The sequence below is a fragment of the Cyprinodon variegatus genome, unplaced genomic scaffold (genome assembly GCF_000732505.1).
Source record: "Cyprinodon variegatus isolate N-32 unplaced genomic scaffold, C_variegatus-1.0 Scaffold1, whole genome shotgun sequence".
Classification (NCBI taxonomy): Eukaryota; Metazoa; Chordata; class Actinopteri; order Cyprinodontiformes; family Cyprinodontidae; genus Cyprinodon; species Cyprinodon variegatus.
The window spans coordinates 1,727,012-1,741,461 of NW_015150454.1; the positions used below are offsets into that span (position 1 = coordinate 1,727,012).

At 39.8% G+C, this 14,450-nt stretch overlaps 1 protein-coding gene across 4 annotated transcripts in view; it reads right to left on the reverse strand.

The window, feature by feature from the left end:
* The window catches only part of LOC107093760 (zinc finger MIZ domain-containing protein 1-like), a 123,163-nt gene that overhangs the window by 90,069 nt on the left and 18,644 nt on the right, over positions 1-14,450 (reverse strand). The window contains exon 1 of one of the 4 annotated variants that reach the window (XM_015389137.1): positions 6,643-6,760. The exons of the other annotated variants lie outside the window; for them this stretch is intronic. The gene's annotated coding sequence lies outside the window, so the exon portion shown is untranslated. Of the gene's footprint in view, positions 1-6,642; positions 6,761-14,450 lie in introns of those variants that run through there. 4 annotated transcript variants of the gene reach the window in all.

Sequence of the window (14,450 nt, forward strand, 5' to 3'; positions counted from 1 at the left end):
AAACTACAGTTTTTGGCTTCATAATGAAGCAACTATTTAATTCCTTTTAGTGTTACGCCCCATAATAGCTAGTAAAGAAAACAGTAGTGATCCATTATGGAGTAAAAACCAACACTGTCCTTTTTAAATTCTATATACAGATCATAACTTTTAATAATAATTTACACAACTAATATCACCCTGAATTCATATTTTTATTTTAGAAAAAAACAACAGTTGCCAAATATTAATGACAAAACTCCAAAAAGAATGTGTGCAGTCCTTTGTTGACCAAGAGGTTAAGTGGGAAAAATAAGTAATAAGCAAGAAGATGAAGAATACAGGTGAATTAAGGATTTTACTGTTAAACTCTGTAAAGAAGATCATGTGTCATATGAGACTCATTTCCAACAATAAAAGTATTTTTTGATAAAAAAAAAAAAAATTGACACAAGCAGGTGTTAAACATACATTTAATTTATACCACATTACTGAACTAAAATGTTTTTTTTTTGGTCTGATATAATTTCGAATCCTAAATGTCATGTTTTCATTAGCTGAGCAGAAAATTGTTATAATTAATAGAAATGAAGCCTTAAACAAATCAGTCTGTGTCTAATTAATATATAAAATGAGTTTCCCATGATATAAGTTATTTAAATAAATGAACTTTTACGTAATGTTGTAATTAAATAAATGGGTCTGAATATACTCCGATAGAACAGAGAGAACTGTCATTGTTTCTTTCTTTTTCATGGCATGTGACAATACCTAAAACAAAGCCGACTCTGTCTGGTCAGGTTATTTTAAACTTTAGAAGAACTTAAATGCAGAACTCATGTAATGTCCTCATAGGTCCCTTCCAATAAGGCATATGTTAACATGGCAACTACACACTTCACATTTCAAATTAATCTCACAATGAGAAATAATTACTAAAAAGAAACAAAGAAACAAAAAAAATAGGGGTGAATTGATCAATTGAGCGATCCTTTCCACCGGTCTGATCTACCTCCGTACAGGTTTGAAAATAACCCAATTTCTGCATGGAAGTTTTTATTATTTCGCAGTCAATTATTGATGTTTTTTCAGTACGATAAGATAGAAATATCACGTGTCTTGCAATCTTATAACAACTGACAGTGTCAGTTATAAAAGAAAATCTGTATCTGGAAATCAGAATCGGCATGTTTGGCTGTTAAAAGATTGTGAATCAGTGTTTCTAAAAAAAAAAATGGGGTAGCGATTGGATGAAATGTCTTTTTGTGTCATCAGGAGACCACAGTTTTATTCTGAAATAAGATGAGCTGCTTGTCATGAAGTTTTTTTCCTCACAGAAGGAAAAAACATTTTTTTTTTGACAGATTAATTTAAAATTTAAGGCACTTGTCGATGTAAAATAATACTTTTTTAAATTATAAAACAAGCCAACATTATAGAAAATGTTTCAAACACTTGAAAAGGGAGTGGAGAGAGGGTAAAGACGTGCAGCTACGGTCAACAGTTTGGGACTCAAACCCAAGACACAAAGATTAAAACCTCAGTACACGGGCCACAACAACAACACACCTCAACACATTTCAGTCGTCTTAAAAGTGTTTTTTTTTTGGAGGAAGCATATCTAAGTTATCAAGTCCTGAAAATGCAGCAAATCCTTTAATTTAGCTTGAAAAATACTCTTATTTTGAAGCAAAGAAAGAAGTCGTTTTTGAGTTTCCTTGTGTTGACAGAGACAAGCTTATAAAAGTGCTCGTTGTAATTAATCACAATGCTTAAATGAGGATTTTAAAAATAACGCCATGACTTTCAGATTATTTTTGGTAAAGTATTTTGGTAAAATAAACAATATATGATTAAGTAATGAACAAAAAGGCTAATGAACATTAAACCATGGCTGGAAATGGTGCTGAAATAAGGATCCACTTTAGCTTCATCAAGGTGCTGAAATGGAATTTAACAGTAAAAAAAAAAAAATCTGAAATATATTTAAGTATTTTGACTCAAAATCTAAAAACATTGAGTCCTCCCTGTAAAATACATTTAAAAAAATATTTATTTTTTTTAAACTGAACGAAGATTCAAAGTTAAAACTATTCTGTCAAGACTGCAAAGGACTGTTTGGAATGCAAAACAAAAATCATAGCAAATATATTCCAGGTGTCATGAATTCCTGCTTTGCATGGCAATGTAAAATGCAGCGTGTTCGGGTCTAATAAAAAGTGGAAGGCCACTCCTGGCACAGATATGTCAGGGCCAAACAATATTAAACAATAAAGTAGTCATAGGATTTTTAAATCATGCCGCCTTTGTTACCATAAATAAATAAACTAAACCAAGTCAAGATGCTTTATGAGAAAAACGGGTCCAAACATTTTTAATCGCATCAAAATACACATAGAAAATCTAAATCATAGCAATACGGTACAATAACAAAGAGAGGTTATATTTAATGGCACAGTTCAAACTGATGGTAATTGCAATACAAGGCTGTCTATTAAGATTATAATGTCATTGAGGTAAGAGTTTTCTGTGAAAGGAAATGACAGCCAAGTGCATCGAGTTATTAACTTTGCAGCAGTCCTTCATTCAGAGGAAATAAGTGGTGACATTACTATCTACACTGGATATGTAATATTTATGGTTCATGTGGCCAACTGTCAGATGAATTAGGTACATCTGTATGGTTGTAAGAAACCTTTATATGATGCAATACAATATATAAATTAAAGCAGATTTTCTTTTGGGACAGTTGCCCCCAAAATATAGATCGAACTTTAGCTCTACATACCCTACAAAGCAGATAACATGAAGGTTTAGTCCTGAGCTTTGATGATCTAAACATTAACACCACTCTGTAATATCTCATACTGAAAAAAATACACTTTCTTTCACTTTCTAATCAGTTTTTAACACTGAAGTATAAAAACATTCACTTTTCCATATGAACATGGACGATGAGATCAAGCAAAACAGCTTTAAGCCAAGACTCAAAAGCTCAGGGAAATGTACAAATTACTCAAATGTGACACAAACTGCTTTATCTCTGCCTCATATATTAATATTCAGGAAAAAAAAACAAAAATATGTTTTACAAAGCCGGGGTGCATGGCGACCCTACAGACAACACAACACCTGCTCGCTCATTTAACCCGCAAGAAGACGGTAACACACTGAAGAACCTAATGCGGGAAGAGGGGGTTGACTCTGGATGGAGGCCAAAAAACCAAGAGGACATGGGGGGGGGAGGAGAAAACCATAAATACGCAGGGAGGCGAGCAGGTGTTGCAGACAAATGTAATTTACAGCTTCTAAGTCTCATGCACTGCTGACAGGTAAGCCTATTAGGTTGATATTACACAGCTATAACAGAGGCATCGGTGGACCCTTTTAAAAGCAGTTGTGCTCTCTGTGTGCAAGGACAACCTGTTAAAAACAGATTGTATCAAGTTGTTATGGAAGCCATATGTAAACTTCCATATTTTTTTCATAATGCGATCCTTCTACCAGTGAAATCCATTCTGCTTTACTATATAAGCGATTTGATTATTTTAAAGGTTAAAAGCAGAACAAATTAAGACTTTTGTTACCATATTCTAAAAGTTGAGAAGAAAAAAAAATAAAGCAGGAAATCTAATTCTCTGACGGAACCTCCACCTTTTTTTTTTTCTTCTTTTGCATATTGGTGGCTGCCAAGGAGCAATCACCCTGGAATGCAAACATTTATGAGAAACTAAATGCGCTAGAACGCCGAGATCCGCAATCGAATTTCACTTGTGACGGCGCACGAGAGACAACCAGACTAGAGGAAAATTACTACCACTTGAGCAGCTCGCTACAGATGGTGTTGAGAGCAACACAGCACAAAGCAATACACTTCTTAATAACGTGGTGAATGTCGCAGTGAAAGGCTGCGCGCTGTAGCTTCTGCGTATCCAAGCTTTTTTTTTTTTGATACCCCTTCTGTCAGAAGTGCAAACTCTTTCATCCTGGATATAAGAGTCTGCTGTAAGAAATCCTCAAAGAGACTAATCGTGTTAAATAAGGTTTGTGTCTGGAGCCGTGACTTCTGAGCCTGCGTGTAGCAACGTCGGCTGGGGGTTGTAAGGGAATGTGGGGGGGCTATAAGTTTTTTCTCACCTCTTAAGATTTGAGCTAACTCTTTGCAAAAGCCAGATCTCCATTTCATGATGTCGATTGACTCTTAAAACTTGAATAGGGTTAGGTAGGATTAACAAATTTTCTGTGCAAAGTCTTTAAAGGGATGTTTGATGCTGTGCACGACAAAGCCCAAGTTTGCCTGAGAAAAGCCCTTAACGCCACAACGTTTACTTTAGCTTCCTGGGGGGAATCCTCCTCTCTAGTGGCTACTCATTGACAAGCTCACTAGTGTGTGCATATGTGTACATAAACACGCCTTATCATCCGAGCCTGAGGAAACAGGAGGGCTATAAAGGCCGACCTCATCTGCTTAAAAACAAGCAGGACCGTCCCCGGGTGTCTTAACACAACTCATCAACTGTTAAACCAGAGAGAGAGAGCGGCCGAGCAGTAAAAATCAATGCCCCTAGCACAGCGAAGGCCCATCAATTATGCTAGGTGGAGGAGGAAAGAACAAGAATTTGCAATAGACAAGAAAGGAAAGGAAAAGGAGCAAGGAGAGGATAAAGTCCAAGTTAAGCTAAAAGCAGCGGGCGGCTGTACTGCCTGGGATTGATTACCTTTATGCAAATAAAAGAACATGGAAGCCAGAGAATGCAATTTTCAGCGGCAGCACAGGCTTTAAAATTGATCGAAACTGAGAGAAGCCATTTTCCTTCAGCCAAGATAAAACACTCTGCTATGAGCTGTCAGATACTTATCAGGAGGAAATTAGTAAAGGAATGCCATTTTGCAAAACAAGCAGGTCAAGCGTTTCTCCCAGTCATCCTTGTATTTCACTCATACCCAAACATGCCTTGTTCTCTCAGATTAAGTGTTGCTTTGCAAAAATATTCAAACCCTTGAGTTTCAATCAGGTTTCTTTTTTGAGAAGCAAGCTATATAGAGGATGCAGAAAATAAGAGGGGAAAAGTGTTCTAGTCAGATGAGACCAAAATTAGACTTTACTTCCCTTCAAAACTTAGGAAATGATTTTCTTCAGCATCTCGGAGAAGCATGACAGAGATGATAGAAAGATGGACAGAGCTAGATGCAGCCAGACCTGTTTCATTATTACCATTATTTTATAAAGGCTCTTTCAAATCCATTTATGAGGATAAGGAAAGACAGATGTTATCCATCCAATATGACTGGAATTCACCTTCCTTATACTATCACTGCTGAGGAGGGATGCTCTGCAAAGTGTTAAATGTACATAGGGCTGCAACTAACAATTGTTTTGCAAATCTATTAATCTTACGACTATTTTTTCGATTATTAGCTAGCCAAAGGTTACTTAGAGAAGGTTTTTTTTACGAATTTAAACAAGATGAAACTTCAACCTTTCCCCTTGAGGAGTTCTGGATAGAGCTTATTTACAGACAAAATGATTTTGTCATCTTAAATGCAAAATTTGTATGTAATTTTTTACAATTTTGATATAATTACTGCTCTATTTGGAACGCTCTGTCAGCTAAAGGCATGGTTTAGAGTCTCCATGCTCCAGTTAACCATTAATCTATTACTAAAGTAGTTGGCAATTATTTCAATAATCGATTAATCTGATTGTTTCAGCCCTAAATGTACAGTAAGGGTAACATATGCTCACTCACTTAACTATAAAATACCTCCAAAGTACATTGAAAATGCAAGAGGAAATTTGAAAAGTGGTATAAATACTTTTCAAAGGCACTTTAATGTAAAATATAAACATTCGGCCAGTATGAGAAGGAACAAGTTGTTTGAAACATAGACGGGGAGGCCTCTGTTTTGCCTTGGCTCTCAGGATTGACCCTGCAGCCTTCCAGCACCAGCACGTATGCTCTGACGTAGTTCTGTCCTCAATCTGTGGGCCTGATCTCACCAGGACAATATTTGAGTTTTTGGCCTGCAGTCTCTTTTTTTTTCTGGTTGAAATGAGAGGAGGGGAAAGAAAAAAAAGAAAATAAAGAAAACACAAAGAACAAAGTGATGTCAAGGCAGGCAGCGGCCCACACAAAAACCGCCTTGTCAGGAGAGAGGAAGAAGGGCAGCTCGGTGTCAACATCAACACCGCTTCTGCAGTCATCGCTCAGCAGGTAATTATGATAACAACGCGTTCCCTAGGCAGCCTCTCTCTGATTTAGTTTCCAGGCACTTACCCTTCCTAAAATCTCCCCTCGATAACATCTGATATGATTACAAAGTCGAGATCCCTTTCAAGGAGCGCCCACTTATGTGCCTATAAATTGGCGTATACTAACCTTCCCTCTTGTGTCTACTTCCTGATGTTTCTGCTCTTACTTTCCAAGCTCAGTTAAGATGTTGCACGGTTAGGATCGTCACATTATTTTGGAGAATACCATGACATCAACAAGCCTTACCTACAAACACCATCTGTTACTGAGAGCTCCACCGCCTGCGATCGTAAACACAACAATGCCACAGGGGGAGAAACGCATAATTTCATCGTGTCTTTTAAAATCCAGGTTTACCAGCAGGAGTCTGGCCCTGAAACGAGTCAGGCAGAATTGACCCTGTGATTACCTCCGCGGTGCAGCATTTTCCTCCACTTGTCATCACAGCCGACCTCCTTAAACGACCAAAGCTGCTCTGTAACACAACTGGGCTGTTGACATACTGAAGACATTTAAGATAATCCCGGAGATGTCTCTGTGTTTTTCGAGATTACATCTTCAAAGGGGAAATACACCCGCCAGCCTCTACTTGAAAGGGAGTGAGATGCAGTGGGCCCTTGTTCTGAAGGAGGGGGTGGAATAGCTAAAGAATGCAATCATGGTTTTGGAGTAGAGGAAGGCCTGTCCTGGCTAGCTAGACTCGCAGGAGGGTGATAGGACAGGAAAGGGTGGAGGAGGAGAATAATCAAACCTGCAGAGAAAAAAAAAAAAAAAACACCTGCTGGATGGGACAAAGCAGAGAAGCGTCTCCACTGTGTGACCTGACAGGCTGTAAATCACCAAGCCCTTCACTGACTTCTATGTTAAAGCCTTCATTTGAAGCACTTAGGCAAGCCTGTTTGAATCAGTGGATTCCTTGGTTCCAATGCAGATTTCAAATTGGTTAAGTGTAATATAACAGCATATTTTTAACAGCACTCTATTTTTTTAATCTACATGAATATATGTATAATCACAACCTCACAAGCTTAGCTAAAGACTCTACCGCCCCTTTGGATCGTGATGATACTTAAAGGCTCGTCTTCAATTCTGCAGAGCCTTGTTGCATTCAATTATATCTAACGCACAAGTAAATTCAGATTCATAACTTCCATCAAGCTTCAACGTCCCAGTTAGGACTAATGATGCAGGAGAGGCTGAGGAAACAAGCCACAACATCTCAGAGAAGGATGTTTTGCAGCTTGAAGAAAAAATGAAAGGATTTTTCAAGCTGAAATCAACTGATAACCAAATGATAGGATATGCTTCTTAGAAGATTTTCAAAATAAAAAAGAAGTTGCTAACAAAAAAAAACATTTTGATTCCACTATTGGTCTCTAAATGTCTTTGTTTCACAGCATATCTGTATTTGTAAAGGGATTTTGGAAAAGAAAGTTTTTACAAAGGTCTACAAACGTCTTACTTGAATTGCAACTGCTCTTTCCCAATTTGAAGAGAAGAACAGTGCTGAAGTAACAAATAATTCACACATTGTTTTCCACCAGTTAACAGTATCATAATCTTGTACTCCTATGTACTTTTTTAAGCAAAATAAAATTTAGATTGAGGAGAAAAACATGCTTCGGAGTAGGAATCAATGACTATAAAAAATCTGCACAAACATCAACATCTGATATCAATATTGACAGAAAATATATTTCCCTGCCATTTGGTTGCTGTTAACAAAAGATCACAGTCAAGACAGGAATACTCCCTTTCAGGTTAATTTCCACAATTCTGTGCTGCATCAAAATCACTGCAACATAACCAAAACCTTCCTATAGCCAACCTGAAATAAACACAGTATGTTAATATTTAAGTTTTACTAATAAGACCAATACTGATATGTTTCCAAAAGGCAGTTTTACTAAATATATCCATGCAAAACTGGAATCGGCAAATCAGACCTAGAAGAAAATCAGATATGTGCATCGGCCAGGAACTGAACACGTAGAGGAATTTTTAACATTTCTTACTTAATAAAAAGCAAACTGTACATGTCCAGCCTTTTTTTAAGTTTCTTTTATTTTACTCACGGTTTCAGAACAGGGGAATGTGATGCTAGCCCAAACATTCATGATAATTTAAACTGATATAAAGCCCGGCGTACACTGTGCGATTTTCAGGGGGATTTTGCAGTTGTGCGAGTATTTTTCAATCGGGCTGACTTTCAGCCTGATCGTGCGTCGTGAGTCGTGTAGTGTACAGGGGGTTACGAGCGGCGATCGGCTTCTCACGACCACCTCCTGATCAGGAATGGTGAGGTCAGGAGAAATTCAAACACTGTCGTGGGCAAATCGCTCAGGGCGCATGCGCAAACAAGCATTCTTCTTTTTATTTTTCCTCTCAGATGTAAACACAGCAGCATGGCAGGGATGCAATGAGTGAAATGCAGCTCCGTCTGCAAAATTGACGGACTGCAGTAGCCACGCCTGCTCAGCCATGTCCTTTTTCCAAATACGTCGCCGCCTTTTCTTTTTAGGACTTTCAGCACAAAATTGCACAAATTGCCAAGACAGAGCAGTTCACTATAGTGAGCTTAATATCCCCCTTCTATTTGTTTGGCTTCAGGATAGAGAGCTACAGAGCAGATCTATCTCACTGAGGAGATGAGTCCAACGTGGTTTTTAGTCGCACAGTGTGAGCAGGCAGATCGCATCAGAGCGACGGGCCGAACACAAATCGTGAGCTGCTGCTCACACTGTACGAATAAACCCTGCGTTTGGTCGTACAGTGTGAGCAGCAGATGCGTTCAACGATTGAAAAAAATCACACAGTGTACGCCCGGCTTTAGAGAGCCTTTGTTGCAGATAGTTTTCTGAATCTTTTCACCTTAAACTGATCTACAAGCCATGTTTTTATATGGAAAAGCTTATATTTTGACAGCTAAGTCACACTTCTTTGGTTAATTCACTGGTTAGACTATGTTTAAACATGAGTGTGGTTATGGCTAAGAACAAAGTTTTGTCCCTTATAATCTAATCATTCTGTCAGTAGGATGCTGTAACTCCACTGATAATGACTTCACTCCTCTGTAGCCTTAGGGCAGCTTTATATTGTATATTATGTTTTATTTATTACATCATTACAAAACTTTTCCTCACACCCTGCGTCAAGCGCTCCAGCATTTTTCCCCAAAACACAAGCGTGAAATGTACTTGATCACATCCGATGTTCAAAAGACTTCTTAAGTATTAAATAAAAGCAAGAAACAATGTGTGACTCATATTTGTAGAAATGTCAGCCGTGACGTCCACTGTGGCTGTGATCGGGTCTTAATGACTCAGGGAAGTGTTGGCTAACGTGGCTCTGACGGACATTAACGTCGCTCCACTGCAGGCCCGTTGACCGGCGCAGCCACGGAGCTCCTGCTAATTATAGGCAATGAGTGTTTTTCACACAATCCATGAGTGGGAGCTGTGAGGAACACAGAAACAATAATAATAGCAATTCCTACTACGGAGACAGAAACTGGGTGTTTGTGCTTCATTTCAGCTCGAGATGACATCATTAGTGAGTCCAAAGCCCCAATGAGGGATCAGAAAGCACAGGCTGGAGTCTGTCTATTATCAGAGGGAACGTACTGTACAAAATGAGAGGGCTAAAACACGCAGACAAAGAGGCACAAGTCACTTAACCACCGCAAGGTTATTTATGAGCCGCAGAAGAATGGGAGACAGAGCAAAACAAATTTGTCATCTGCAGGAGGCTGTGAGTGACTCCACCAGTCTGCTGAATCATAATTGACTCTCACAGAGGAGAACTTATTTTAGAATGAGCAGCAGTGTGTTCACCAATGGGTACAGTGCGCTTTTACTCGGGGTTAGCTCTGCAACCAGCCCCTCCCCGTCCCTCCAGCCTCACTGGCTACGGTTGAAAAATTAATGCAGCAAACTGACAACACTTAGAGGCTGCCTCCCTCCTTCCTCGTGTACCAAACAGGATCAATTACCAAAGCAGGGCTCTACTCAGCAGCACTGAAGAAACAACAGGCTCTCTCCATCACAGCTGTGCAACTGTTTTCATGTGTGTGTGTGTTTGTGTCTGTAAGGTTGAGTCCAGCTTATGATGAGCATAAAGAGGAGGAGGAGGAGGTGGTGGTAATAGTCTGTTTGCTTCTCTCTAATGACAGCAGCAGAGTGGATTAGCGAGCCGCCCAGCCCATCAGCATCACTCCGCCCAGTAAGTGACAGAGCATGTAAATAACCAGTTATGGCCACCAGCAGGAGAAAAAGAGAAAAGATGGAGAAAGTGAGACTAATAAAGTGAGGGGGGGGGGGGGGGGGGGGGGTAAAAGCGCGCACACGCCTTCATTTGTATGCAGGCGGAGATTTCAAGGAGTTCCATTTCTACAACATCAGCCAAGTTATTCAAATGCAGCACATCTGACTGGAGAGGATAACATAAAGAAAGGCATCAGCAGAAATGGCAGCAGGCAGTAATCCCCTGGCCCGGGCCACTTGTGCTGGGTACGCAGACAGGCAGCGCTGTCAGTGGCTGCGTGCATACAGGCCTTATCAGTGACAGCCACAGGGCTATTCTAATAACCCTGCTGAGGCTCTGCACTGCGGGGACAGGCCGGGAGACAGGCGGACAGACAGGAAGACAGATTTCACTTCCTGGTAAAAGATGAGCCTGAGCAGCAGGTATCAGGCAGTCACTGTGTGCATTCTCTCATGTCTGTCTGACAGCTTCATACTTGCCGACACATCCATCAAAAGGTCCTAGCAAAGTAACTGACCCACCTATTGACAAGGGAGATGTTGGTGATCAGAATCAGAACCACCAACATGCTGTTGATTTATTGTTGGACTTATATCTGCGTCACACCTTTCTAAAACAACTCTGCAGTAGCTACAGCTCATGGAGCCTGGTATCGTCCATCATTGCAGTTAATTTCAACAATTTATAAGTTAACACAAATACAGTTTCTGAATTTGGAGAATGTGCTAGACTTTAGAAGAAGAAAAGAGACTGTATAATTATTTGTTTCCACTTTAAAATGTTAATAAAACAGTTTTAAAGAAACTACTCTCACACACAAAGGCATGTTTTCCTCTTTGCTCCCAATTAAATTAGTCATTTACAGCCAAGAAGCTTAAAACAAATATTTCTTTAATTGTCTTATACTTATGGATCTTAAGAGATAAATTAAATTGCTGTTAGTTTGCATCAACAGCTCAAAGATTTGAAGAAACAAAAATGATATCAGCAACTGCTTCTGCAAAACCCAGGAGTCGTAGCTTCGCCGCCCCCTGAAGGAGTGTTCCAACTCCAGCTTCATTATTGATGTACAAAAAGGTCAATCGCAGAGCTTACAGCCCCTTGGTGGTGATTTATGCTTTTGTTTCATAAGCTGTGTTCACATTCATCTCCATCTGTAAATCTAATCACTCTGCTTCACGGCTGCGGTGCCTGGAGGTTTCAGGACAGAAGCCTACAGGAAGCAGCTTATGTCAATACACCAACTGTTGACATAAGATGGGTAACAAGCAACGCTTTGCTTCTCTAACAAGACACACCCACAGAAGGGCAGATAAGAAAAGCATCACTTTTCTGTTGTTTCTTTTTAGTGGCCATCACCCCTCGTTGTTATCTTTGCATCCTTGGATCTTGATAGTCATGTCGTATCTCTAAGGGTTATTTTTCTTAGCTCTGCTTTAAAGGCTGTTCAGTAAAAGAGGACAGAAAAAAACAAGCAAGGTGCTGCAGGGCTTCATTTGTAGTCAATAAATAACTCTGGTATTGACACCAGTAAGTGAGGGTGTCACTCAGATGATGCATTCTCTGTTTCTATGCAAGGCCATAATCATTACCTTAGCTTAAGAAAGTCTCCACAGCCACTCGAGGCTAAGAGATTTAAAAGGTTCTGCTCTTACTTTGTCTCAAAGCATTTTCAGCAGAAGTGCCTGGACTTTACCTGGCCTCCCAGCGTGGAGCCACTGCACTGTTTTCAGGGAAATTTCCCCATGCAATGACTGATGGGGAACCTTCTCAGGCTGCTTGAATTCGCAGTAGGATCTGGAGAAATTCCAGTGCTGAACGAACTGATGCTGAAACGCAGGCTGGGAAGATTCTCCAGCATCACTTCAACCACTTAGTGCTTCAACATCATAAGCTCATGTCAAAGACTCAATATAAACTGACTGAGTCAGTCTGGCATTCATATAAAATATCCTGATGCACACAGATACATTCTAGGTAGAGAGAACCTATTGGGATGTAATTATTGAATACCTTTTCCAAGTCTGAGCTAAGATACTTTATTAAAACCAATTCAGCATAGAGTGGAAAAAACAGTAGCAACAAATGGCTTTAGAGACCCTGCAGTATTTGTTTCATATAAATAGCAACACAAAATTCTCCCCAACAGGAGATATTATGTTATGCTTCTCAATGGATTTCTAATCCAACACATCCAGCAGCTGTTTTCAATAAAACCTTCTCTTTGTCCCTCTGATGCTGTTTCAATGTGGAGTAGTTTGCTTAAATTTACTAAAGATGAAAGAAAACTTAAATACATTTTATCTGGATAGATAATTTTGGATGCAATTATTTTTCAATTAGGATTGCCTGTCATCATTTAAGGGAAACTGCCATAACATAATGTACTTAATACACTTTTACTTATACTTTTAAGGCATACAATGACCCCTTAAATTCCACAGTTTTAACAATAACTTTGTTAATTCAATTTTTGGCTATTATTGTCTCTAGTCAAGCTTTAACACACACTTTGTTTTCCATTTCTGGCCAACCAGCTGATCAGGACTGTAACCTGGGATCAAACCAGGACCTTCTAAATTTCATGACCATAGGGTTAAAAGTCTGGACATTTTATTTTAATGTGACAAAGAGGAGCTAACTGATGCTATCAATGAGACATAATCAATCCACATTAAAATGCACAACAAGCAAGCCTCAGGAGGAAGAGAGCTAGAAGAAATCAATGTAGTGCCTTAAATTCCTTTGACAGATATCATCAACTTAAGATTTCAAGATGGTGACTTTTTTTTTGTTTTGTTTGTGTGTGCCACCAAAACGCAAGGAGAGGAGATTAAATAATAGATGGTGCTGGAGCGGGAAGATAACCGCTCTCCTCCTGCTATCAATCATTAATGGAGTTTCCATCAAAAACACTTCAGCCCCTCAAGTATCGAATCTCTCTAGAAGGTGGAAGAGCCACATTCAAAAACATCCCACTTAATCGAAGGGCACGCAACATGCTCTGTGTCCACACCCCCTCCATTTTTGCTTGGGCAAATTAGGATAATAACGGCACAAATTGCCAAATTGTTCGTGGTGCAAGCGTAAAAGTGGGCATTTTAGCCGAGGTCCTCCAGTGAGTGATGAGGGTTAATGGGAAAATACTAAATGTTTAAACGATGGCAGGGCGACACTGTGGGACAAACCTATTGTTTTGCTCTGGTGTGTGTATGCAGAACATTTTAAAGCCTCCTCTGTTTATCTGGCTCGCTCTTTAAACCAGCAGGACCTGTCTGGTGAAAGTCACACAGGACATGATGTGCTAATAAATTACACTGCTAACCTTTAAACCAACCTTGCTGTTACTTACACACAGCCCCACGTAGGGCGGGAAGATACGCAGACACATTGCGCCCAGAGCACATTGTAGTAGAGTTTGTAGTAGAATTTAAAGGATCAGCATGGGTTAAACTGAATAAAATGTATTTTCAGCACCCCCACGCCCTCAGTCACTTCCACATCATCCACACACTAGACTACATAAGCACTGCTGCTATAGCTACAGCTGTAATGATAGAGTATCTCTAATTACCCATCAAGATGGTTTTGACAGGGTTCTGTGTGCCAGCGATCAGCGTCGTGGCAAAGAGCCAGCAGCGACTCGGTTCTGTGTGATTTGTAGCTGCAGCTGAGTAGCGGGTGGTACACCGCCGGAGCTGCAATGCCACACACTTTCATTCCCCGTCCCTCCATCTCATTCTTCCATCCTTCATCCCACCTTTCTTTTTTTATCCCTTCTCACTACAAACCTCAGCAGTGCAGCACTGAGGCTGTCCCGCATCACCGCCCCGACCGTGCTCATCAGCAGCATTTACCTGCCTTCCCAAAGATGCTGCATAACCCAAAGAAAGAGGAGGCAACTAGAATTTTGCTGAGACACAAGCTTGAGTGGATTTTAAATGCTGTTATTGA